The following is a 25,216-nucleotide window of genomic DNA, read 5'->3' as shown; positions in this document are numbered from 1 at the left end:
CATACAACAAATGTTACCTCTGTCTTCAAGCTAAATTGTCTTCTTACTGTCCTTACAAAACCAGGAGTTTAAGCTAGTGCAATCTAACCACATCAAGACCATCAAACAATGCTGGTAAATTTCAGTGCAGCCACTGACACCACTGGCTTTGTCTTTAGGCACCATGGTATTTTTTAACATACTTACCAATTCTATTCTTAACAACTATTTAAATATTTTTTATTTTTCACTTTAATATTTCTGGCATAGTAGAGCAGTCTTCTGATTTGGATACCAAGTGTGGTTGTACTAACAACATATGCCAATGGTATTTTTCAGTAATCCTTAAGCTTATGTACATATTGTAATGATATCAGCATGTTGTCTTGTATATATAATTCTTGACAGTTAGCTATTTTCTCTATTAAGGTTCACTCCATAGAATACAAGTTGAAAAGTTTTTATTTTATTTCTTTCAGACTGAGGAACTAATGCATTGTTCTGCCTGTGGTCCTTAAACTGGAAAGAAAAACAAAACAAAACAAAAAAAAAAAAGACTAAGAAAAGAAACTGTAGTTTGTACTTGTGGTGCAATATATCTTGATGTAGAACCCTAAATTGAACTGCAAAGAGAAAGTGACGTCCTCCTAAATGAAAGGGATGGAACTTGACTGAAATGTAACATAGACCTTTAAAATTTATTGGAAATTAGGAGGTATGTAAGTGCAAATACTAATAGAATTAAAATTATAACTACTAAACATACAAATACTAATAAAATTAAAATTAATAGAGCTTTTATAAGAGTTTTCTACACTATTCACAAATCTAGAGCATTTCAATGGCAAAATGAAAACTAGTCATCCACTTTTTTTTTTTTTTTTCCATTTCTACTTAAAAATGATTATGTGTCTAAACATACAAACACATTTTATTACCACTGAAATTGACATTACCTGAATATGTATATATTTTCAAATTTACTCCTTGGAAGCCTTTTCCCCTTAGAATTAACATTTTAACAATTTTTCCCCTTAAAAATTAAAATATCCTAAAATACTATTTTTATTTTTATTATTTTTATATTATTTTTCCCCAGTAAAACATGCTAGATCTTTTTCAGTGGATATTATTCTGTTATTTCCTGAATTTTTACATTTTGACTATTGTATTTATTGTATGTAATATCAATATATATGCTGTGGAAATAAGTTCAGCTTACAAGCAATGAAAGTGATATGACAAAATGGAGAAGGGACTTGTCACCATTGACAGACCTATGAACTGTCACTGTTTTAGGCAAACTGCATACAATTAACAGTAAAGTTCCCATTGGCCTAAATGTGTGTTCCTACTTGCTATGCATTTGCTTATTCAGCTTAAAGCGATCAGCTGAACATGTATTTCTTTAGTCACATAAAGTCACATAAGACATGCAGAGGCAAAGACAGAATATGGGTTGAAATAACCAAAAGACAAAATAAGATTTAACACTTTTTAAAACAGCAACATTTTATCAAAAGCCATTTCAAAATTCAAGCCTTGTTCTAACAGTTAATTCGTTATTTTATCATGACCGAAAGTCTTGCCTATAGAAAATGGTAACAAGAGAGGACATTTGACTTTAACTCATAATGTGTTTCTTATTGATAATTCAATTGAATCAATATAAATAAATCTTGTTGCTTAAAGAATAATACTGTTCAATAGGAGGACAACTAATCTAATATGAATAGGTAATTGCTGGTCAAGAACTTGTGAATATGTGTGCAATTCAGTTAATATCTTTATACATGTTCAAGGTATAGGCATACAATTAAATTTAAGGGATCAGTGACAATAATCACAGACATGCATTACTGTTTGAAAAACAAAATGAATGACCTGAAGAAAGACTTTTTGCCGTGTCTGTTGTGTGTACAATAATCTCAATTAAAGAAAATGTCCTTTGAATTATCAGACCACCTAGATTTGCTATTGAGTTAGAAAATATGTTTATGGAAAGGTTTTAGGTGTGTTGTTCACTAATACTTTTAATAACAAAAAATGTATTTTTAAATGTCCTTGTTTTTTCCTGCCAATCACATAATCTGTTAGTCCCCATTTCATTTCTTATGGGGCTAAACTGGCTTCCTCATTTTTGCAGTTCATCAATACAAAACTGATTTGAAGCTGAGCTGTATAATAATAAGCCTTTCAGCAGCCAGGCTTGACACTTGCCTTGTAATTAAGGCCTTGATGGTTGTGTTGATGGCAAATGAAAGAAAATGGCTTTGTTCTCAATTCCAGAGGCTTGATTGCTGGTTCTCGTTCTCACCTGAATTCGACCCATTCTGCATTGTGCACATGATTGCTGGAGTGTGAGTAATTGCAGCGCTGGCAGATGACATTTTCATGAAGCACACTCTGCACTACTCCAGAGGGAATTTACAGAATTTATAGCTGGAGAAGCTCATCAAACATGGATTTAGGAAATGCCTATGTGAAAAGTGGGAGCCCACAACCAAATATCAGAGCTTTTCTTTTGACATTTGCTTTTACATAAAGGACTACTGTCTGCAACCTGTCTTACCTTATGTTAGCAGCCTATTCCTAACAAGATTTTTTGATTAATACAGTTATCGAAGTCATTAACACAATTTATTCTTTTACATGTTTTCTGGCAATTTTTTGTTTGTTTGAATAGGGGTCTCAGTAAATTAGATGGAAATTTGTTTTCTCATTTTCATTCGTATTTCTACATTTTCCTAAACTTTCAACAATATAAAAATTTTCAGCTGATATTGATGAAAATGTGTGCATTTTTACTGAAATACTTGTTTTCTGAACATTTTTGAATTATAGCATATTTTGTTCATTTTGAATGAAAATAAATGTACATTTGAAGTAGCCATAAGGGCTTTTATAACAGAAATACATTTCAGCAATTATAAATCAGATCTTCTTTGGATAGAAAACAGTAATTACTTTTATACTGACAAGTTCACAGATTTCAGTGAATGGTATTTTGCATGTTGTAAATAAGAACTGTGTACTGAAATTGTGCATCATAGATTACATGTCATGGTATGCATAATCTTTTCTTCCCTCTGTCTTTATAATTCTGATTCTTCCTCTCCATCTGACAATCCTTGTGCCCATCTTGTATTCACCATGTTTGCATCTGATCCCCTGGTGCTTCTCTTTGCTCAAGGAACACAATAACACTTGGATGATGACTACCTGTAGGATGTTGCTGTGTTTGTTCCTAACACATGAACCAACAGAAACATTTATGGAATTCTGATGACCTTTTTCAATCATAGCTGTTTAGGCTGTCACCTACTTTACACGTGAAGATTCATAGTTGCTGTGACTCAGACATATTTTTACACTGCTGTCTGTCTGGCAAGCAAAAATATCTGCACTTAGGTTCTATTGTTTCTTGAAGTTTCTTAATTGTGGCAAGTATAGAGCCTTTCCTCCTTGAAGTCGGTTTTACTGATAGTCCTGAGCAATTGAATGATTGAAGGTTGTGTATTTTTTGTTGTTGTTGTTGTTTTTTATTGTTTATTTATTTATTTATTTATTTATTTTAATTAGACTTCTTAACTAACCCCTGGGAGAAGTTAGATGAAAAGTCCTTTGAGTTTCTGCAATGAACATTTGATTCTGAGTACTGATTATTATTTAAAATACTGCAGGGAAGAAAAAAAAAAACTTGAGATCTAAGCAGATGGTGTTAAAATTGCCTATTGTTTTAGGTTCTAACATCCTCATTTCATTAATAGTTCTCTATATCAATACTAATAAAGAGGAGAATCAATCTAAACTGCTGGCAGTTGTTTTATTTTATACTATAGTCCTCAGGTAATTAGATAGCACAAGTGGTGAGTTTTGAAGTGTCTTATCTAAATTTATGGATATTTGCTGCTGCTATTTACATTAAGTAGATTTTTTGTTTTCTGTTGACTTCAGTGTGAACAGGATGAAACCTATTGTAAATACATTTTGGTTTTACTCATGCATGTTAGAACTAATATCCTTCCAATACCATTGCTAAACTCAGTTCTTAATCTTAAATATTCCTTGGAAATTCAACGCATTCTGGTTCAGATCCTCAAAAATTCTTAGGCAGTTAAAAACCTTTGCAAATTTGGGTCTCAGAGAGTCACTTGTCTTTTGAAACCATGAATACAATTACATTCAAGGTTTAAGACTCAAGAGTTGGAGGCAAAGTCTGCAGTTCTTAATCACATCTCTTACAGTCACTGCTGAAAGGCTGAGATGCAGGTGGATACCTTTGTGCTTGCTGATATTCCTCTTTCAGAAGTCTAAGGGGCCCTCATGCATTCTGGCAGAATTTTGAGGTGCTTTCCTATTCTCAGTGTGTTCCTACAGCATCAGAACATTTCTTATTTTGGGATTTGAGTGGCAACTCAACCCCAAGAGGGTAACCTACCATTATTTTCTGATGTCTATAACAAAACAACTCTTACAGGTCCAACACATATACTAGAAAAAGGTCAGGGTGTTATCCTCTGTGTCCTTACTTGGGATCTTTGACATGAAAAATGTTTTCTTTTGTGAAGACAAGACCTGGATCAAAAATAGAACATGATGAAAAATCTTGAGAACTTTTGTTTCATAAATCCATGATGAGACAGTAAACTGTGATGGAATGAATGAAAGCAACAGCCACAGAACCAGAACAGTGAAATGCCACAGGAAATAGAAGTTTTTGAAACATTCTGAGGTGAAAAGAAAGTGCCTGATACCATTACCTTAGTTATGATGATGGTGTGAGCCATACTGAGCATGGTGATCAAATATTACAATATGAAGGCCATTTTTGGATTGTATTAGCATGTAACATGTCATCTGTAATGTTGAGAATCACCTTAATGCTCTCTTTTTAAAGTTAAAATATTGCAAGTCATGAAAAATGTTCAAATAACATTTTTGTGACCTTCTTGCCACTACCTCTGGTACTATTTGAAAGCTTCAGCTCACTTTAATAATCCTTCTCTTACCCTATTTCTAACCTTCACCTTTTATACACACATCTCATTAACTTTCTCAACAAGAATGTTAATAAGATCTGCTTTAATTTTCCCTAATACCCATTCATGCTTGCTTTTCTGTCATCATATCTGCTCTTGTCCTCAAGCTTCTCCCATTTACCTCAGTAACACAACACTCAGATATCTTGTCTTTTCCTTCATTTCTTCCTCTTGCTTGTTTTCTCACATTGCCTTGTGTTTTTGTTGTTGTTGTTGTTGTTTTTCTTGACAATACAAACATTTTGTAGTCTTCAGCATCTTCTCAGCAGTGTCTCTTAATTTCTTTTTTTTTTTTCTTCCTGTTCTCTTCTACTTTTCACAACAAGGGAAAAAAGGATGCCCAGTTTGTGCTGTATTTTCATATTCATGATGAAATGGCTTTTTGGTCTGTGGCAGTGTTGGCTGTGTATAACCCACTGCTCAGGCTATTTATTGCATAAGACCGTTGACTATTTTGAAACAGGACTCTCTCTTTTTCCCCTTTTTCAGAGGACACCAAGACTTTGTCCTTCCAATACATGTGTTCATAAGCATATTTGATTTTCCTGTTTATCTGCTATTATAATTGTACTTCTTGGGCTTTTGTTCTTGCATTCATGACACTGTATCCCACACAAAATTCTTCTGTGTTGGGTTGCTTTGTAGAAGTTGTTTTGTCTATTTCCAGCTAACTGCCATATACACCAACTTTGCATTTGAGGTACTGCTTTAAGAAGTGAGATACATGTAAGTTATTGTTCTCTTACCCGAAAGTATTACTGAAAACGGGGAGGAAAGAAGAGTGTGTTTGTGATAAAGCTTATATCACAGAATCATAGAATGGTTTGGATTGGAAGGGACCTTAAAGATCATCTAGTTCCAATCCCCCTGCCATAAGCAGGGACACCTTCCACTAGATCAGGTTGCTCCAAACCCCATCCAACCTGGCCTTGAACACTTCCAGGGAAGGGACATCCACAGCTTCTCTGGCAACCTGTTCCACTGCCTCACCACCTTCACAGTAAAGAATTTCTTCCTTTTATATAATCTAAACCCACTCTTTTTTAGCTCTAAACCATTACCCCTTGTTCTGTCACTATAATTCGTGATAGAGTTTCTCACTGTCTTTCCTGTAGACCACGTTTTAAATACTGGAAAGCTTCCATAAGGACTCACTGTAGCCTTCTCTTCTTTAGGCTAAACAACCCCAGATTTCTCAGCCTTTCTTCACAGGGGAGGTGCTCTGGCCCCCTGTTCATATTCATGGGCCTCCTCTGGACCCATTCTAATAGTTCTATATTTTTCTTATGCTGAAGCCCAACAGCTGAACACAGTCCTCCAAGTAAAGAATCATGAGAGTGGAGTAGAGGGGGAGAATTGCATCCTTTGACCTGCTGGTCATGTTTCTTGGTTGGCTTTCTGGGTTGCAAGTGCATATAACCAGCTTGTTGAGCTTTTCATCCACCAGAACCCCCAAGTCCTTCTACACACAGCTGCTGTCTATTCTTTCATTGCCCATTCATGTTTAGGATTGTTCAGGTGCAGGACCTTGCACTTTGTTTCATGGAACTGCATGTTGTTCACACAGGCCCAGCTCTTGAGCCTGTCAAGGACACTCTGCATGCCCTCCCTCCAGTTTGTCAACCAGATCTCTCAGCTTGCTGTCATCTGCAAACTTGCTGAGGGTGCACTTGACCCCACTGCCTATGTCACCAATAAAGACATTAAAGAGTGCCAGTCCCAATACCAGTTCCTGAGGAAAACCATTTGTCACTGGTTTCCATTTGGACATTGAACCATTGACCACAACTCATTGAATGTGATCATCTAGACAGTTCCTTATACATGAAGTGGCCCATTCATCAAGTCCATGTCTTTCCAATTTGGAGACAAGGATGTTGTATGGGACAGTGTCAAATACTTTGCACAAATCCAGGTAGATGATATCAATTGTTCATAATGTCACCTGAGAAACAGTCAGGAATCATAAAATACTTTAACGTAAGAGAATAACAGCCATGGTTACATTTTTACTATAAATGGAATTTGGAACTTATGTAGTGCTTTAATCTGTTCAGAAATCATTTGCAAAGAAATCCAATCAGTAGGACCATATTCATTCTTTTCAAGTATTTTCCAATTGTTTATGCAGACAAACGTCAGTCTTGGAGGAGAATTACTCTTTTTTTTTACACTTATACACAATTATTCTTCGTGTGTAAATGACCACGTAGTGTTTTTGGTTTTGATTTGACTGTCTCTGATATGACAGGATAATTGAAGGACGATGAATAACTCATCATGAATATTAGTTTTTATTTAGGAATCCAGCTTCTGCTCAATATATTTGCAAATATAGACCTGTTTGAAAACAATATTTACATTTTGTTGTTGTTGTTGTTGTGACACACAAAAATCACTTATTTGTATTCCAAACAAATGTTTGTGAATATGATGCAGTCAAATCAACATAAGTTTCAGCATACAAATCAACAGTAAGTTTCATTCAAAACATTACTTTCTGTGATGTAAATCATTGTAACTGAGTAAATATAATGGTAGTTTTCAGGTTCAGAGTAGGGTTTTAACATTAGCTTGTATAATGTACTATAAACATTATTAAAATGATTTTGCTTATGTATTTGTTATTAATACACTTTATTGAAATATGACTTACCTTAATGCTTTTGGTTCCATATTCAATTTTTGCAATCAATATTGCGCTAACAGACTTTCGTTCGCATTGAATTCTGTTATACACATTTTATCCGTTGGCTCTGAGAATCTTAACATATCTTCATATAAATTATTATTTTAAAGGGGGAGGAACCAAATGTAATATCTGAATTTGTCATCAAGGCACATACTAATGTGCAGAGTCACAATCAGCTTTTGGAGTGACAAGGTATCACACTGAAAAAGAGTCTCCCCATACATGTCTCTTTTCTGTTCTGAAAGCCATTATGCAGATTTCAGCAGAGTAATATATGAAAAATATCTCTGTCCAATCAAGCTTCCTTGCACATGATAAAATAGCAAAGCTGCTATGTACCCTTTGTTCTTTTCCATTCAGAATTAGATAAATGGATAAAGGATGCAGATCAATAACTATCTACCTAATGTATATGCATCTTTGCTCATTAAACTTTAAGGATTATTTTTATTATTATTATTTTTATTTTTTAACATGTCTCAGGTACATCATAGGACCTTTAAACTGCCATCAAACTCAGACACAGGAAATGGATCCAATGGACAAATATAGCATGTTTCCTGGAATAGTCTCTATGGCTTTTTTTGTGCTGTACTGAGAAGGCTACTTTGTGGTTCTTTATGATGTACTATGCTGTGCTGCACTACCCATTTTAGTTGTCATTTTTTCAAAGGATGGACTTGCTGTTAAATAAATTAAATTAAAGATTAAAGGAGAGAGAAAAGTTTGTGGCAACAGAGGGTAAAATCCATCCTTAGTCCACAGAGCAGTCAGTGAGTGCTCACCACTTTCATATGAAATCATTAGGTAGTTCCAACTTCATGTATGTACATAATATGTAAACAGCTGTGCCCCAAATCTGTCAATTTATGTGTATCAGTAACACGTGCCCTGTCACCACATTAACCTGTAATAAAATTCTTCACCAATAGCTGTCAGTGTAGAAGTGTAAAACCATATTTTCTGTAACTCTTGCTGTCTGTAGTTCATCATCTACAGTCTATAATTTATGAGTTATTGTTTTGTGTTTGTTTTACTTTTTTCTTTTTTTTTTGTCTGGCTATTAGTATTTTTAAGACACTTTTGTTACCTCTAATTTGCTCAGAGAACAGCAGGAATGATCCAGAAAGTCACATAATTTTTCTGCCCTACACTTAGTTTAATCATTGACAAGTTACTTTGATTACCTGCCTGATTTTCTGGCTCTCCTGGGAACAGAGTATAGAGGAGATGAATCTGAACATAAAGTATTTGTTGCCTTTTGAAATGCTTCCAAATCAACTGCTCTTAATATAACAGCCTTTCTTCCAACATAAATTGCTTTGTTGTAAAGGTTTAAGATAGAGGACAGCATTTTGAGTCACCCAGGCCTGTCGGGGTGCTATCCTCTGACTTAAGGAAATTTTCAGATTCCTTATAGTCCTGACATTGGACAGGTTGCTCATTTTGGAAGAGCCATGAGTAATGCTATTAAGACTTTCCTTCTGTGTTCACCATCCTCATTGCCTCTTAAAATTAGGAAAGACCTGAGGTTTTTCACTCTGCTATTAGTGTGCTGTTACCCATTATCTCCATTGTGCCTCACAGTCAACTGTTTATCCATTGTTTGAGAGATAGATGCAACCTTCCCTTAAACTCCTCAGTGCCAGTTGTGCATTTTACTCATGAGTTTTAAATCCTTGCTTGGCAACAACTGACACTTTGAGCCATTAGTCCTACCTAAGATACACTTGACATCAGAAAACATGACTGTCTCTTTTCAATGCTGATATTCTGAAATTTTCCAAGAGCACTAAGTGGCAACTTCAGATATTTTCTTCCCCTGAGGAAGGTCATTGTCTCTGTTATTTTTATATTTCAGACCCCTTATAAATCATCTCTTTTAAAATTTATGTAAAATAATGTTTGTCAAGTCTGGGACATTTATCTTAAAGCAGGAATGGCAGTAAGACTGTCTATTGATAGATTTACATAAATGTTTACACTTGTTTATAGTTTTAAAAGTGTTGTTAATGGAAAAAATGTAATGCCTTATTTAATCGTAGGGAAAAAAAAAATTCGCATTATATTAAGTTCTGTTTTTTCATAGCTGGATTCAAATTTCATATTCTGATTAAAACAAAAACAAAAACAAAAAGTTTAGTTGCTCTTCGAATTATTTTTAAACTTAATTTATTATCTTTTTATTTGACATTTTAACCTTTGATTTAATGTTTGTTTCCAGAGTTTGTGTTTATGATATTGTATCCATTGAAAAGCATGATAGAAGTCTGCCTAACATCAGCAGAAGCAGGACTAGGCCCACTGTATTTTTATTCATTCATTATTCAGAGTAATCAGAGGCATGGTTTTGATGTCTGTAAATTTATGTAAACTGTCATCTGCTAAAATCTGTCCATAATCACAAGTGTGTCATAAATATTAATATTAAATCAATGTTTTAAATCACTTTTTTAAATTATCCAACTATTGGAAATAGTTACAAAAAGTTGCACCTTTTCCTGTAAAACCTGTAAAATAAATTAAATCATTGCAAGAAACAAAGTAACTGATTACTGCTGTTAAAATATTCAGTTCGACTGAGAGGAAGTATACAACCTATTAAAGGCAGAAGGCATTTACGTGAGGGTAGGGTGGATCTGGGTGTTTCCTTGTGGTTTTGTTTTACAGTTTTAGTTTTTTCTTCTGAACATTCAAGTATACGAGTAATTGAGAACACTTTATGACCTTTGTGGAAACTGTTCTCCGTATCATTCAGAATTTAGCTTTTTTGTGGAATTTTCTTGGCTGCTACTAAATATATATGAGGTTATGAGGATAAGATATCTGTTACAGATGTTTTTTTCCATTCTTGTATTAAGTGCATCACTTGAGGCATCTTAGAGGCCCTGTTATTGAATTTGCTTTATAAATATTCTTTTCTTAGGTGGCAGGCAGTAAGGAAAATCTCTACATTAGCTTCTTACAAGTATCCCATGTTTCTGTTTCTGCAAGGGTAATTGATTTTATATATATATATATATATATTTTTTTTTTTTTTTTTTTTGGGGGGGGGGGAAGGGTGTTCCTGAAAATAAACATTTTTTTATCATTAGCAGAGTTTTAATATAAAACTTTAGGGACTTTATTTTTCCATTATTCTCAAGGACAAATAAGTTGCCTATGGCTATGCTTGCATTTGTTAAGCTGATAGTAAGGCAGGTTTCTGAATACATATTGCCCACACAGTGAGGTAATTCGTATATGGAAAACAGTGCTTCCCCATAAACGAAAGAGAGCTGCTGGATTTCAGATTTTCAGATTTAAAATGGAAGGTCAAGAGTGCACTGTGGAGGCCTGTGTTGTGGAGGCCCTTATCTTTATCTTCACATACATAAAAACTCATTCATTTTCATCTTTAATGCCCATTGTTTCCAATAGTCAAAAGAGTGATGTTGTCAGAAGTAGAATCAGACACTTCTTTGTCATTGGGGGAAAAGAAGAAAAAGACAGCATTTTAATTTTTAAGCATATTTAAAATTCAGCAGTAAATTAGAATTTAAAGACCACATGCATTTTGTTTACATCACCTCATGAAATAAATCTTATTATTTTGAAAACTGAAAGGTTTTACTTGTGAGGTGTGCGTACATTCTTGTATAGCAAATTTTTCTGTGAAAGTCAGTTTTGCCGTGTGCGTGCTTCTAGAGCTGCCGGTGGTGGTGAGTAATGCACAGTGCGGAGCTGCCCTCCCTCAGTGCTGCTCACAGCCTCTGGCCTTGGTGCTGAAACCCGGGTGCCACGTTCTCCAGAACTACTTAACCTGTATCGGTAAATAACAACATACTGCTTAAGCAAAAATAGAAGGGTAGATCATCTGAACTACTTAATAAACTTTTTTTTGGCACTATGATTCAGTAGATAATTATTTCTTACCTGCAGTTGACTTAAAACTTGAAGTTACACAGTGAATTACAGTCATTTTCTACCTAAGTGTAAATCAGTCTATCCTTACTTTGGAAAAGTTCATTCTAAGATCACATTCATTCTAAGTAACATTAAGACAATCATGATGATGCATGCACAACTGTATATAAAACTTAATTTTTATTTTTTTGTTTTGTTTTGTTTTAAGCAGTAAATTACTGGAATTAATAGTTTACTCATATAATTACAGAGAATAAAATGCTTTCCTACGGTTAAATAATGGCCTCAGAACGTCACCTTAGAAGAATAACAAAATGCTAAAAATCAAGAATTTTAGATTCTTACGAGAAGTTATGGGTTTTATGCATAACTCTGTTTTAGCTAGTTGATCTATGTATGTGAGAAATTGATATTGAGACATGATTCTTAAATTATGAAATAAATATTTATTAAATAAATGTTGATTCATTTGTGAAAAAGACTCGTTTTCTATGCAAAGTTACAGAAATTTTCACATAGTTTCATAAGTTATTTTGAAGATGAAAAGCCCCTGTTTTTCTAAAAATACAAAAAAAAAAAAAAAAAAAAAAAAAAGTAATAAAAGGATACTTAGTGTATTTACATGCAAATGGTTTGTTTAATAGAAAATAGTTTTTAATCATATTAATGATCCCGTTTTTCAATCTTGTAGAATATTTTCTTGCCTGAAAAGTAACATGTAAGAAATTGAGTATACAGGATCTTTTAGAGGATTTATGGTAATGCTGCTGAATTTAGCTGAGCATAAACATCATGGTGAGCCCCTCAGGGTCTCTTCATTTTCCCGACACACTCCACTGCTGCCCCATTAACACTTCGTCTGTTATTGCCATCTACTCAATTTAATGAGTGTCTTTGAATTTGAAGTTCTACACAAGAAACAATAGCTAAAATAACTGGTGCACCTACTGCAGCTTTCAGCAGTGTATGCTATTCCCTTTGTAAATTTTTGAAATAAATAGTACATTTTTATTTTTCTGCAGTATAGTTATACCATGACATTTTCTTTAATTATAGTACACACTAATCACAAGCACTGAGTAATGACTGCAAATATAATCTTGTATCTGTCTTTGCAAAAGGTAAACACATGCTTAATAGTTTCTAGAGGAGGCTTTTCCTTACCTTAAAATTCTTTCTATTAATAATGACACTTTAATGTGAAGAAAGAATAGTACTGTTGGAGACTTTGTGCTATCAAAGCAGAATATTATATTATTTCTTAGAAATTAGAAGATAGAGGTTAGGTGTTGTTTTCTGACACCTGTATGAATCCAACTAACTGCTGTGAAGGGTCAGTATATGGCTCATTATATTCGATTCCTAAAACTGAATTTATCAGATTTGTCTAAACACATACACAAAACTTCTTAAATTATGAAACCACAGGATGTATTATCAGACAAGGGCTCAACACAATTTAAAGCCAGAATAATGCTGCACTGGGATACATCATAGGATTTAAGAACAATGTTCTAATCTTGCATTGACTATTAAGTGATCAGCAAAAACAAAAGATTGCTCTAAATCACCTTAGATACTTAACTGATGTGGAAAGTCTCTGAAGGGCCAAATAAAAACTCTGAGTCATTGAATAAATTTTTGTTCCAGAAAACTGAGGATTTAATTTTGATATTAGATTGTTTATTATTATTATTATTATTATTATTATTATTATTATTATTATTATTATTATTATTAAATACATTTATTGACAGCCTATTTTAAAAGCTAGAATAAAACAAGTGTTTTTCTCTGTTCTTTGAAAGCTTGCTACCCTGTAGTAAAGCTATTTTTTTTCCTTTTAGAAAATGAATCTGGAAGAAAATTGGTGACTCCAATCCAGTGGACCTACAAGCACTCTGACAGGCTCAGAGAGCAGAGTCTGGACCAAAGAGCAATTACCCCACCAAACGATTTCAGGTACAATTGACCTAAATATAACACTCTCTTGTGATTATTGACAAGAGTTCATTTCCTGTAGTGCTTTTCCCATTTGCTACTCTTGGTAACCACTGTGATCTTATCTGCCTGGTGCTGCATGACTTCTGGGATGCAGCTAAGAGTTCTGTTGTGCATTATCTTAAAACACAGAATTCATGCAAAAAGAGTCATTTGCAGTTAAATTAGATGATGCATATATTATTCTTGCTGCTGAAGTTGCACAGAGCAGGAATGAGTGCCTGAATCCTTACGGACCTGGATGTGATGAAATTCTTTTTACTGTGAAATCAGAAAAGTAGTTAACCCTAAAGAAATAGGAGGTTTTATTTCACTAAACTGTATCTTCCACTGAGCAGGATGGAGAGGCTGGCAAAATTGCTATATACTTTTTTGTATACTTGTATTTATACATACAGTATGGCTTCCCTTAGTGACATCCTACCTACAGGCACTTGCTGTAGCTATCATGCACTGGCATGAAAAACATACAAGTATATGCACTGGGTGTATAAGTGTACAAAAAGTGAATGAACAGAATTAAGAGAATGGTAGTGTTACAACACTTATATTTGAAGAATATATATATTTTCAGTCATTACTTGCAAACTTGTGCAAAATGCAGGATACATTTGCACTCCACGTATGTGGAATATACAAAACATACTTAGTGTTCATCATGGAGATTTTTTTACATCCTATTTCCTTTACTGAATTATTTGGAAAAAACATACATTGCTCAGAAATCCAGAAGGCTAGTATTAGAGTTCATGAAGGGCATCTGTTGGAGAGCTGTTGTTTTTTTTTGTTTGTTTGTTTGTTTCAGTTTTATGAACTAATGTAGTAGGGCACAGCTGTGCGAGTTATTTTCCTGCATGTTTATCTGTTTTTCAAAGAGAACACCAAAATGCATATTTTATTTTGGAAATAAACTCCACAAATAGGCATAGGTCCCACTCATCAAAGTATTAGTGAAAAGTTTATCTGAAAGCTGAATAAACTGTAAGATAAAGACACATATATTGGTCTGTTGAGTTAGTTCTTTTGATGATGATGGACAGCAGTTATAAATGTAGTTAGACTTAGGAATTCTATACTACATTCTAAAAAGCAACAAATAAGAACGTCTGAATTTGATGTTACTCAGGAAAAAAAAAGCACATGGTATCCTTATTAATGTTATCCTCTCTAGAGGATTTAATTTTTTTTCTCTCTACAAACATGGAAGTTTTTGTCTAGATACATAGACTTAATGATCCTCATTCTAAGGTAGGAAACTGAGGCAAAAAAAATTTAAGTGATATACCAAAGCTTTACAGGAAATGAAAATAGAATAATGTCTAGATTCTAGGTTTCCTAACCTTTATTCTGATACCTATTAAAATTTATGTTTATAGGACATTTTTGTTAATGAAAGTTATGTCTTAAAGCAATCAAAAAAAGTAGCTCTCCCTGCTGTGCTGTGTATTACCAAGCTTTCAGACAATACTCTATGCAATATTGTGTTCAGTTTTATGTTTTACTTTAATAATAATAATAATTAATAATAATAATGTGCAGAATTTTTTGTATTTTCTGTTACTAGGCGGTTATAAAGACAGAAAAAAGCTTACAGATATACTAACTAAGGAAATATGTGGAGAGGTGTTATATTTCACTCTAAAACAAGATAAATCAGTTATTCAATTGCATATTAATTAAGTTATTATAAGAATAAACTTAGATTAAATATAAGAGAAAACTTCTGATTTATTTTCCCCAATCTACTGTGATGAATTACTGAGGCACAGCACATCACAGTGGATTAAGCAACAGTAATTTGAAATAGGCTCAGGAGAGATCTTATTGCTGTCTACAGCTACCTGAAAGAAAGTTGTAGGGAGCAGGGGGTCAGCCTCTTCTTGCATTCCTCTGATATGCAGAGGAATATCAGATGCTCAGGTTTTGTTAATTATTACCTTTATATGTTATGCTGACAGGCACACAGTTGTACATACCTGAAATGAATATATCAGTTTAAAACTTAGGTGCTAACCCTGAAAACCCCATGTAAGCTCCCTTCTGTGTGTGAATAGTATTTCTGATGATTGCTTACTTCAAAAGATGACAGATAGAAAAAACATCTGAGTCTTGTATTAAGCCCTATCTTGTAGTATATTATGGCTCTAATGAAAAGTACAACATCTAAAGTATTTTTAAATATAGTTATTTGATATTTTCAGGGATGGTTCCTTATGTGATACAGATCTATAGAAGAAGCTATCATAGATAAGAATCTTAAGCCACCTTATCCCCACTGCTTTGTTCATTTTACCTTACCATCACAGTGAAAAATGATAGTAAAGCAACCCTAATTAGGCAGTGTAGGAATTTGTAGTATGCAACTTTCTTCTTAGCCAGCTTTATATTCTTCCTGCTTGTTCTACAGTGCCTCAGGGAGTGAGAAAAAGTCTGGTCCATTAATTAGAGAATTAGCTTGAAGTTGGGGAAGACAAGATCAGACTTTGTCTATGTTACAAACTTCTACAACCTAAGTACTGAGCAAAATTCAGCAAGACCAGGGATTTTCTCTGCTTTTGAGCAATCAGGTGTCTTTTCAGTATCTTAATTACTCCAATGGTAACTTTCATAAATCTTAGCTTCCTTAATCAACTGTCTATGCTTCTCTATCATACTGTTCTTACATAAGGGTATTGATAGACTTGCAAGGATGTAGCAAAATAATGCTTTATTTTAGTTCTGACATAGTATTACAGATATACTGTCATGATGATAAGTTCATATTAGTTCTTGGCAGTATAAGCCTACCTAATATGACCTTCTAAAAAAGAAAAATTCCTCAATCAAAATGTCACATGTTGCTAAATTTACAGTTTATAATTTACCACAGTAAACATAAGTAGTAGAAATCATCATGTAGAATTGCATTCTTTCTCTCTCCCCCTCTCTCTCTCCAGACTTTAGTGGTTTTAAAAATGAGGCACTAGGCTCTTTAAATTATGGTTTCTAGGCAGCATCTCTGCTCTTGTGAACAGGCATGGTTTTTTATATTGCATGGGCCAGCCAACTGTGATTGATCACAGGCTTCTGCTGATGTTAGCAGGCCAAAGAGAACATTTATGTTAAAGCTAAAAATGTCAAGACAGGGCCATACCACCAATAAGAAGTAGGGAAAAAAAAAATAAATCCTATGTTTTTAAGAATATCAAGCTCAGCCTGCCAGAATACTTAATCCTTAAATCATCCTGCAAATATGTGGGATAAGAAATCAAATTAAACCCATTACCAAGGGCACAGTCTTTCATCACTACACTAGGAGTTATAGGTGTAAATCTCTGCATACCAAGTGGAAACAAAATATTAGTAAAAATGTTTTGTAAGATAAATCTAATGATGATAGAGATAATATTTTTTGTAGTAAATACCTAGGAAGTGTTGGAGTAATTAGATTAGAAGAGGTAAAAAATTATTTTGCTAGATCATTCTCTCTTTTTGAGAGTGAACCTTCCTTTTTCTACTTTTTTTTTTTTTTCCCCTAGCATTTTATATAGAAGTGTTGTCACATAGGTTTATTTCAACCAATTTCCATTTTTTAGATTTCTTTTTTATGTGATCATAAATGATTCTTTTGTCTTTATGGATATTGGGTTGCAAATTCTGGTGGACAAAAGAAAATTAGCACATATGCATGATTTGCTTTTTTCCACTTCAGGTAAATGATTAAGTATTGCTTAGCTGCTATACGCAACTGAATTATTCTGAAGCCAAGAAAGACACAGAAGACTAATTTGAAGGCCAACTGGAATTAAGAGAAAGACTTAATTGGTCAAGTAGAACTTAGATCAGGGTTGATTTAGGTCAGAACTATACATTTTATACTGTAGAAATAAAGTTCTTAATAAAAACAAACAAACAAACAAACAAAAAACTACATGTAAAAAAGTTCACACATTGAGAAAAAAGAGGTACAGAAGCACATTTCTACAGTAATATATTAATCTTCAGTGTACTGAAGAATGCCATGGAAAGGAAAATGCTTGATAAAAAAATATAAAGAATAATATCAAATAAGTAGTTAGTGTCAATTGAAGATACACATATTCTACTCAATCAAAGCTATAATAAGAAACTGTTTTAATTTTTATGTATTTATTTATTTTTAAAGTGTGGCAGGAGGACAAGACATATGCAGATTCTTAGGAACTAAGTAGTCTTTTCTGTATACAAATACAAATACATTTTTACATTTTCTGACTGTAGTATGATCTCATTAATGTTATTACAAACAAAATTTAAAGAAAGAATACAGAGCACTAAAAGTTTCCTTTTTTCTTCCACACTTTTGAGAAACTGCAAAGTGAGTAGGACTTCCATTTCACAGTCACCTTGCACATTTCATGAGGGAGCTGCTTGATTGTGGTTTTGGACAGAGCAAGGCAGATCTCAGCAGGTCTTGGTAGTATTGTCCCCCTTGACCTTGTGGATGGGTTTCTGTTTCAAAATCCTACAGAATTTAAATACTGCTGAAAATAACATTCACTCTTGTTGTACTCCTGTGCATGGCTTCTACGGTAAAATTTGTCTGTCCTAATGTAGATGTCTTTTGTATCTAAACTGGCTTTGGTTAGGCTGCCTTTATAGTCAGTAAAGAGAAATAGACACTTTTAGGGCATGATTCATCTCTTTATAAGGTAGACATCTAAATATGTCAAATTAATCACACTCTAGAATAGTATATTCCTTATTAGTGAGAATAAAGGAAACCTAGGGATTAACTTAGATGCTGATGCCTGTATTAGAAATATCTAAAATGAAGTGAAATGAATTCTATGTCTATAGGTACCGAGTCAGAGCTCAAAGTCAGAGAGTATCCTATGTTTCAGGAAGAACCTTTTCCTTCTTCATGTAACTCCTGGTTACATAGTACCAGGGTGCATGACCTACAGTCACTTGATGGTAAACTAAAAAAAGAAAAAGAAATACATACCTATCTTCTCCCATTTAATACTTTATGATGTGAAAACAGAGTAGATTCTATTGTATAAATAGGTAATTTATGTACATCTATATAATTTGATAATTGTATTTATTTAGTTTATTTATTATTTTATAATTTATATATAATATATAATCATCAGTTATTCCGCTATTTCCACAGGGGTATCATTATTTTTTTAAACTGTCTGTTAATAATTTCCATGTACAGGATCTTATCATTGCTTTGAATGGTCTTTGTAAATCATTTCAGAATGGGAAACAAATACTTTTTTCTCAACCTGAAATCTCTGCACATAGATGGAGAACTGAACATATGCAATAAATTTAGGCTAGTAAACTAATTTAAATTATATCCACATCATAATCATTACTGTTAGTGCCAGAGTTTCATTAAACTCCCCACTAGACAAACTGGTTAGTGCAATATTGCTGAAAGTTCCTATGATGAAGATTTTCAAGTGATAAAAAATGATTTTTGCAGAAAGGTTCTCTGTTGTTCATTGCTGTTGTTGTTTGCTTTAAGTACCAACTATAAACAATACAATGGAACATACAAGAATGAGCAACAACATTTATTATATATTTAAAAGACAAAATCAACAAGTAATGATCTGTAATCTGTCTAAAACACTTGAAGCCTAATGAAGTTTTTCACATTCCACTCTTCCATTGTTTGCAAAACTCCAAATCCCAGCAAACCTGCAAGACTTTTGTCAGATGCACACCCAAGAGTAGCACAAGGATGACAGCCTGGAGTATGCAGATTGCTGGAGAGGCTAGCAGGTGCCAAAACATGCTGTTTCATGACGCAGTGTAAACATGCCAAAAATAATCTCAACTGTACTTCAGTTTAAAAAACAAACAAGAAAAAAAAAAAAAAAAAAAAAAAAAAAAAAAAAAAAAAAAACAGGCTTCAGAAATATAGTCTGTAAAACTATCTGAGATTAAGCAAGAAATTTAAGAAGTTTGAAGCTGGAAAAGAAGTGTTCTGATGCAGAAGCTCTGCAACAAATTTACTGTGTTCAGGTTATGATGCTTTTTGGCCCAAATCCATATTTTACCACTTAAAAAGATGGCCTATTTTTCAAAAGTAACTGGGACCAAAACTACAGGGGATTCCACAGATTAAAACATGAAATCACAGAATGGCTGAGGTTTGAAGGGACCTCCAGAGATCATCTCGTCCAACCCCTCTGCTCAAGCGGGGTTACTTAGAGCATGTTACTCTGGAATGCATTCAGGTGGGTTTTGAATGTCTCCAAAGAAGGAGACTCTGCAACCTCTCTAGGCAGCCTGTTCCAATGCTCTGTCACCCAAACTGTAAAGAAGTTCTTCCTCATATGATGATGAAATCTGTGGTTCAATTTATACCCATTACACCTTTTCCTGTCACTGGCCACCACTAAGAAGAGTTTGGCCCGCTCAGGTATTTATAGAGGTTGATAAGATCTCCTCTCAATCTCCTCTTCTCTAGGCTAAACAGGTCCAGCTCGCTTAGTCTTTTCTTTATAGGACGGATGCTCCAATCCTTCTAATCCTTAATCATCTTCATGGCTCTATGCTTTCTCTCTAGAAATTCTACATCGCTATTGTACTGGGGAGACCAGAATTGCACACAGCATTCCAGGTGTGGCCTCACCAGTGCTGAGTAGAGGGGAAGGATCATCTCCCTTGACCTGCTGTCCACACTCCTCTTGATGCAGGCTATCCCATTGGCCTTTTTGGGCACAAAGGCACAGTGCTGGCTCACGGTTAACTTGTTGTCCACCATGACCCCCAGGTCCCTCTCCACAGAGCTTCTCTCCAGCAGGTCAACCCCCAGCCTGTACCTAGGGTTCACAGAATCACAGAATCACAGAATTTCTAGGTTGGAAGAGACCTCAAGATCATCGAGTCCAACCTCTAACCTAACACTAACAGTCCCCACTAAACCATATCCCTAAGCTCTACATCTAAACGTCTTTTGAAGACTTCCAGGGATGGTGACTCCACCACCCCCCTGGGCAGCCTGTTCCAATGCCTCACAACCCTTTCAGTAAAGAAATTCTTCCTAACATCTAACCTAAAACTCCCCTGGCATAACTTTAGCCCATTCCCCCTCGTCCTGTCACCAGGCACATGGGAGAACAGGCCAACCCCCACCTCTCTACAGCCTCCTTTAATGTTCTTCCTCCCCAGCTGCAGGATCCTGCACTTGTCCTTGTTGAACCTCTCTGCCCAGCTCTCCAGCCTGTCCAGGTTTCTCTGAATGGCCACACAGGGCTCTGGTGTGTCAGCCACTCCTCCAAGCTCTGTATTGCCTGCAAACTTGACAAGGGTGCACTCTGTCCCTTCATCTAGGTCATGGATAAATAAATTGAATAGCACTGGCCCAGTACTGACCCCTGGGGGACACCACTAGCTGCTGGCCTCCAACTAGACTCGCATCCTTGAACACAGTGCTCTGAGCTCTGCCATCCAGCCAGTTCTCAATCCACCCCAACATCCTCTCATGGATTTCACACTTGCAGAGCTTGCCCAGGAGGATGTTATGGGAGACAATGTCAAAAGCCTTGCTCAAGTCAAGGTAGACAACATCCACTGCTCTCCCTTCATCCAGCCAGCCAGTCATCTCATCGTAGAAGGATGTTAGGTAGGTTAAACACAACTTCTCCTTGATGAATCCATTTTGACTGCTTCTGATCACCTTCTTTTCCTCCCCATGCTTAGAGATGGCCTCAGGAATGAGCTGCTCCATCACCTTTCCAGGGATGGAAGTGAGGCTGATTGGCCTGAAGTTTCCTAGGTCTTCCTTATTGACCAAACTAAATTGAGCTATTCAAGTCACATGCAAATGTGGACTAACTACCTTATTTTTCCTGTCTTTCAGAGCTGTAGCATTTAGCTGCCTTTGTTTACAATGGTTTCAAATATGTGAATAGCAATAAAAATTTCTTTGGATGTGCATGGGACGTAAAATCAATTTATTTTATTATTAAAAGTAAAGGTAGGTTCATAGCAATAAAATATGTATGTTTTCATCAACCTGATGCAATTTGCTGTAGACAATATAAGATCCAAAGTCTATGTTAAGCTAATGCATTTAACTTCAAAGAAAACTGTGATAACTGAACTTGAACTTGGAAAATGCACTGCAAAAAAAAAAAAAATCAGAATCACTGAAATAGTCAGTACTGTGTGTTTAGTATGTAAAATAATACGATAGAATATATTACTGAAACTGAAATACAAAGTCAGGGATGAAAAGGAGTTAAAAAAGTAGGTGTGGAATTTCATTCAGATTTTAAATATTGTATTTAATTCTGAAATCTTTCTGTCACTGTATCCCTTTGTGACTCTGCTTCTGAATGCATATTTTGTAAAGCAGATAAAAGTTATTAAGAATTAAGGATAGTAAACATGACAGAGGAATGATGATTCTTATAGATCGAAGAAATGGCCATATGATAAACATTTTAAGCCAAAAAGGTATTTCCATAGTAACAAGCTCTTTATCTTAAAATTTGATTATGAACACAAAGCCTAGGAGTCTAAAGTTTAAGTGGAAACATATAGCATATGATGCAAGCAGGACAGACAGCAACTTATTCTTCTGAAATTTATGGACACATGTATATGGTATATGTTGACAAGTACCTACTGAGCTGGCTATGTGAAAATGTCAGTATTCTTTATATAACATATTAGGAAAAATAAATAAATAAATAAATAAAAAAGAAGGAAGAAGAAATAAAAACTAGTACATAGTCTGTTTATTCATCAGCAAGACATAGACTTCCTCTGAACCATGGTAAGCCAGACAGTGCACACTTTAAAATAAATAAATAAATAAATACAAATATTAAATCCTTTAAGGTTTTACCTTCTATATATGCTTAAATATATGCCTCACCTCAGTGTCAGATAAGATCTGGCAAGGAACACAAGGAACAGGTCCTCCTAGAAACTAAGGTAAGGCACAGAGAAAATAAGGAGGTGATTGGTAGCAACCGACATAGCTTCACTAAGGGCAGATTGTGCCTGATAAATTTGGTGGCTTCCTATAACAGGATTATAACACTGGCAGATGGGGGAAGATCAACAACATCCTTACCTTCGTATTGGAGACACATGGATTTGGTGGATGGACCACTTGATGAATGAGGAATCAGCTGAATGGTCACACTCAGAGTTGCGGTCAATGGTTTAATATCCAAGTGGAGACCAGTGACAAGTAGTATCCCTCAGAGGTTGGTATTGAGACTAACACTCGTTAATGTCTTTGTTGGTAACATGGACAGTATGACTGAGTGCCCCCTCAACAAGTTTGCCAATGACACCAACCTTTGTGGTGCAGTCAATACACTGGAGGGAAAAGGATGCCATCCAGAAGGACCTGGACAGTCTTGAGACATAGGCCTGTATGAACCTCATGACATTCAACAAAGCCAAGTTCAAGGTCCTGCACCTGGGCCAAAGCAATCCTAAACACAAATAAACAAGCCTGGGCAGAAAATGGATTGAGAATAGCCCAGTGGAGAAGGACTTTGGTGTTCTGGTTGATGACAGCTCAACATGAGCTATCAGTGTGTATCTGCAGCCCAGAAAGCCAACCATGTCCTGAGTGCATTGAAAGAAAGGCCAGTAGATCAAGAGAGGTGATTCTTGCCCTTTACTTTGCTCTTTATGAGACCCCCACCTGGAGTACTGTGTTCAGCTCTGGAGCACCCACCATGAGAAAGACATGGACCAGTTGGAGCAAGTCCAGAAGAAGACCATGAGGATGATCAGAAGATTGGGGCACCTCTCCTATGAAGACAGGCTGAAGGAGTTGGAGTTATTCAGTCCAGAGAAGAGAAGGGTCAAGAGGGATCTTACAGTGGCCTTTCAGTACCTAAAGATGGCCTAAAAGACAGATGGAGAGGGACTCTTTATCAGGGAGTGTGGTGATAGGATACAGTGTAATGGCTTTAAAGAATAGATTTAAATTAGATATTCTGAAAAAATTCTTTACAGTGAGGGTAGTGAGGCACTGGAACAAGTTGCCCAGAGAAACTATGGATTGGGAGAAACTATGAATGGGAGAAACTTCCCATTCTGGGAAGTGTTCAAGATCAGGTTGGATGGGGCTTTGAGCAATACAGTCTGGTCTAGTGGGAGGTGTCCCTGCCCATGGCGGAGGGGTTGGTATTAGATTATCTTTAAGGTCCCTTCCAACCCAAAACATTCTGTGATTCTATGATCCTGTGAAATATATAGCCATGTATTACATTGTGATGGGTCATATCATTGCGTGCAAATGAAAGCAGGGAATGAACTCACAGAGCAAGATATGATCTCTGCTTTAGTATTCTAAGAGGCATAACTGTTCTTAAGCATGTTCTAAAATGAAACTATATTTAAAATGGAAGCAACTTAATTAAGCAGATATAGACATACCTACTACCAAATGTACAAAGGAGTTTGTGTTTTTCGCAAATAAAATCATTCATCCATATGAAAAAGAGGTGGCAAAGGGTTAATTTGGTTTAGTCTTTAATGTATTTGAACATGTATGTTTTGCTTCTACATCGCTTTGATTCTTACTAGTTATTTGCCTCATCATCTTTAGGTTATGAGGAGGAGTCAGCATGGATTCACCAAGGGGAAGTTGTGCTTGACCAACCTCATTGCCTTTGATGATGGCATCACCAGCTGGGTAGATGAGGGGAAAGCAGTGGATGTCATCTACCTTGACTTTAGCAAGGCTTTCGATACTGTCTCCCATGACATCCCAATAGCAAAGCTGAGAAAGTGTGGGATAGAGTTGACAGTAAGGTGGGTTGAAAACTGGCTGGCTGACTCTGTTTGCAAACAGAGAATGACTGGGGGGAGATGTGGTGGTTGAAAACTGTCTTGGGCAGAGTGACCATGAAATGGTAGAGTTCTCCATTCTTGGAGAAGCCAGGAAGCGGACCAGTGAGTTTGACTCCATTCTCCAGTGGTGAATGGAGTCAAATCCAGTTGGAGGCCAGTCACTAGTGGCATTCCCCCAGGGCTCAGTAGTGGGGCCAGTCCTCTTTAATATCTTTATTGATGATCTGGATGAGGGGATCGAGTGCACCCTCAGTAAGTTTGCAGATGACACCAAGTTAGGTGCGTGTGTCAATCTGCTTGAGGGTAGGAAGGCTCTGCAGGAGGATCTGGATAGGCTGGACCAATGGGCTGAGGTCAACTGCATGAAGTTCAACAAGGCCAAGTGCCGGGTCCTGCACCTGGGGTGCAATAACCCCAAGCAAAGCTACAGGCTGGGAGATGAGTGGTTGGAAAGCTGCCTGGAGGAGAAGGACCTGGGAGTATTGGTTGATAGTTGGCTGAATATGAGCCAGCAGTGTGCTCAGGTGGCCAAGAAGGCCAACGGCATCCTGGCTTGCATAAGAAGCAATGTGGCCAGCAGGGCTAGGGAAGTGATTGTCCCCCTGTACTCAGCTCTGGTGAGGCCACACCTCGAGTACTGTGTTCAGTTTTGAGCCCCTCACTACAAGAAGGACATGGAGGTGCTTGAGCGAGTCCAGAGAAGGGTGACAAAGCTGGTGAGGGGTCTGGAGAACAAGTTCTACAAGGAGCGGCTGAGGGAGCTGGGCTTGTTCAGCCTGGAGAA

At 35.8% G+C, this 25,216-nt stretch overlaps 1 protein-coding gene across 18 annotated transcripts in view; it reads left to right on the top strand.

Moving 5' to 3' along the window:
* Positions 1–25,216, top strand: part of MYT1L (myelin transcription factor 1 like) — a 331,525-nt gene that overhangs the window by 79,671 nt on the left and 226,638 nt on the right. For all 18 annotated transcript variants that reach the window (XM_072036410.1, XM_072036408.1, XM_072036409.1 and 15 more), the window contains exon 2: positions 13,467–13,581. The gene's annotated coding sequence lies outside the window, so the exon portion shown is untranslated. The remainder of the gene's footprint in view (positions 1–13,466; positions 13,582–25,216) is intronic.

Source organism: Anas platyrhynchos, chromosome 3, assembly GCF_047663525.1.
Source record: "Anas platyrhynchos isolate ZD024472 breed Pekin duck chromosome 3, IASCAAS_PekinDuck_T2T, whole genome shotgun sequence".
NCBI classification, from domain to species: domain Eukaryota; kingdom Metazoa; phylum Chordata; class Aves; order Anseriformes; family Anatidae; genus Anas; species Anas platyrhynchos.
This window is presented reverse-complemented; position numbering and strand designations above follow the sequence as displayed.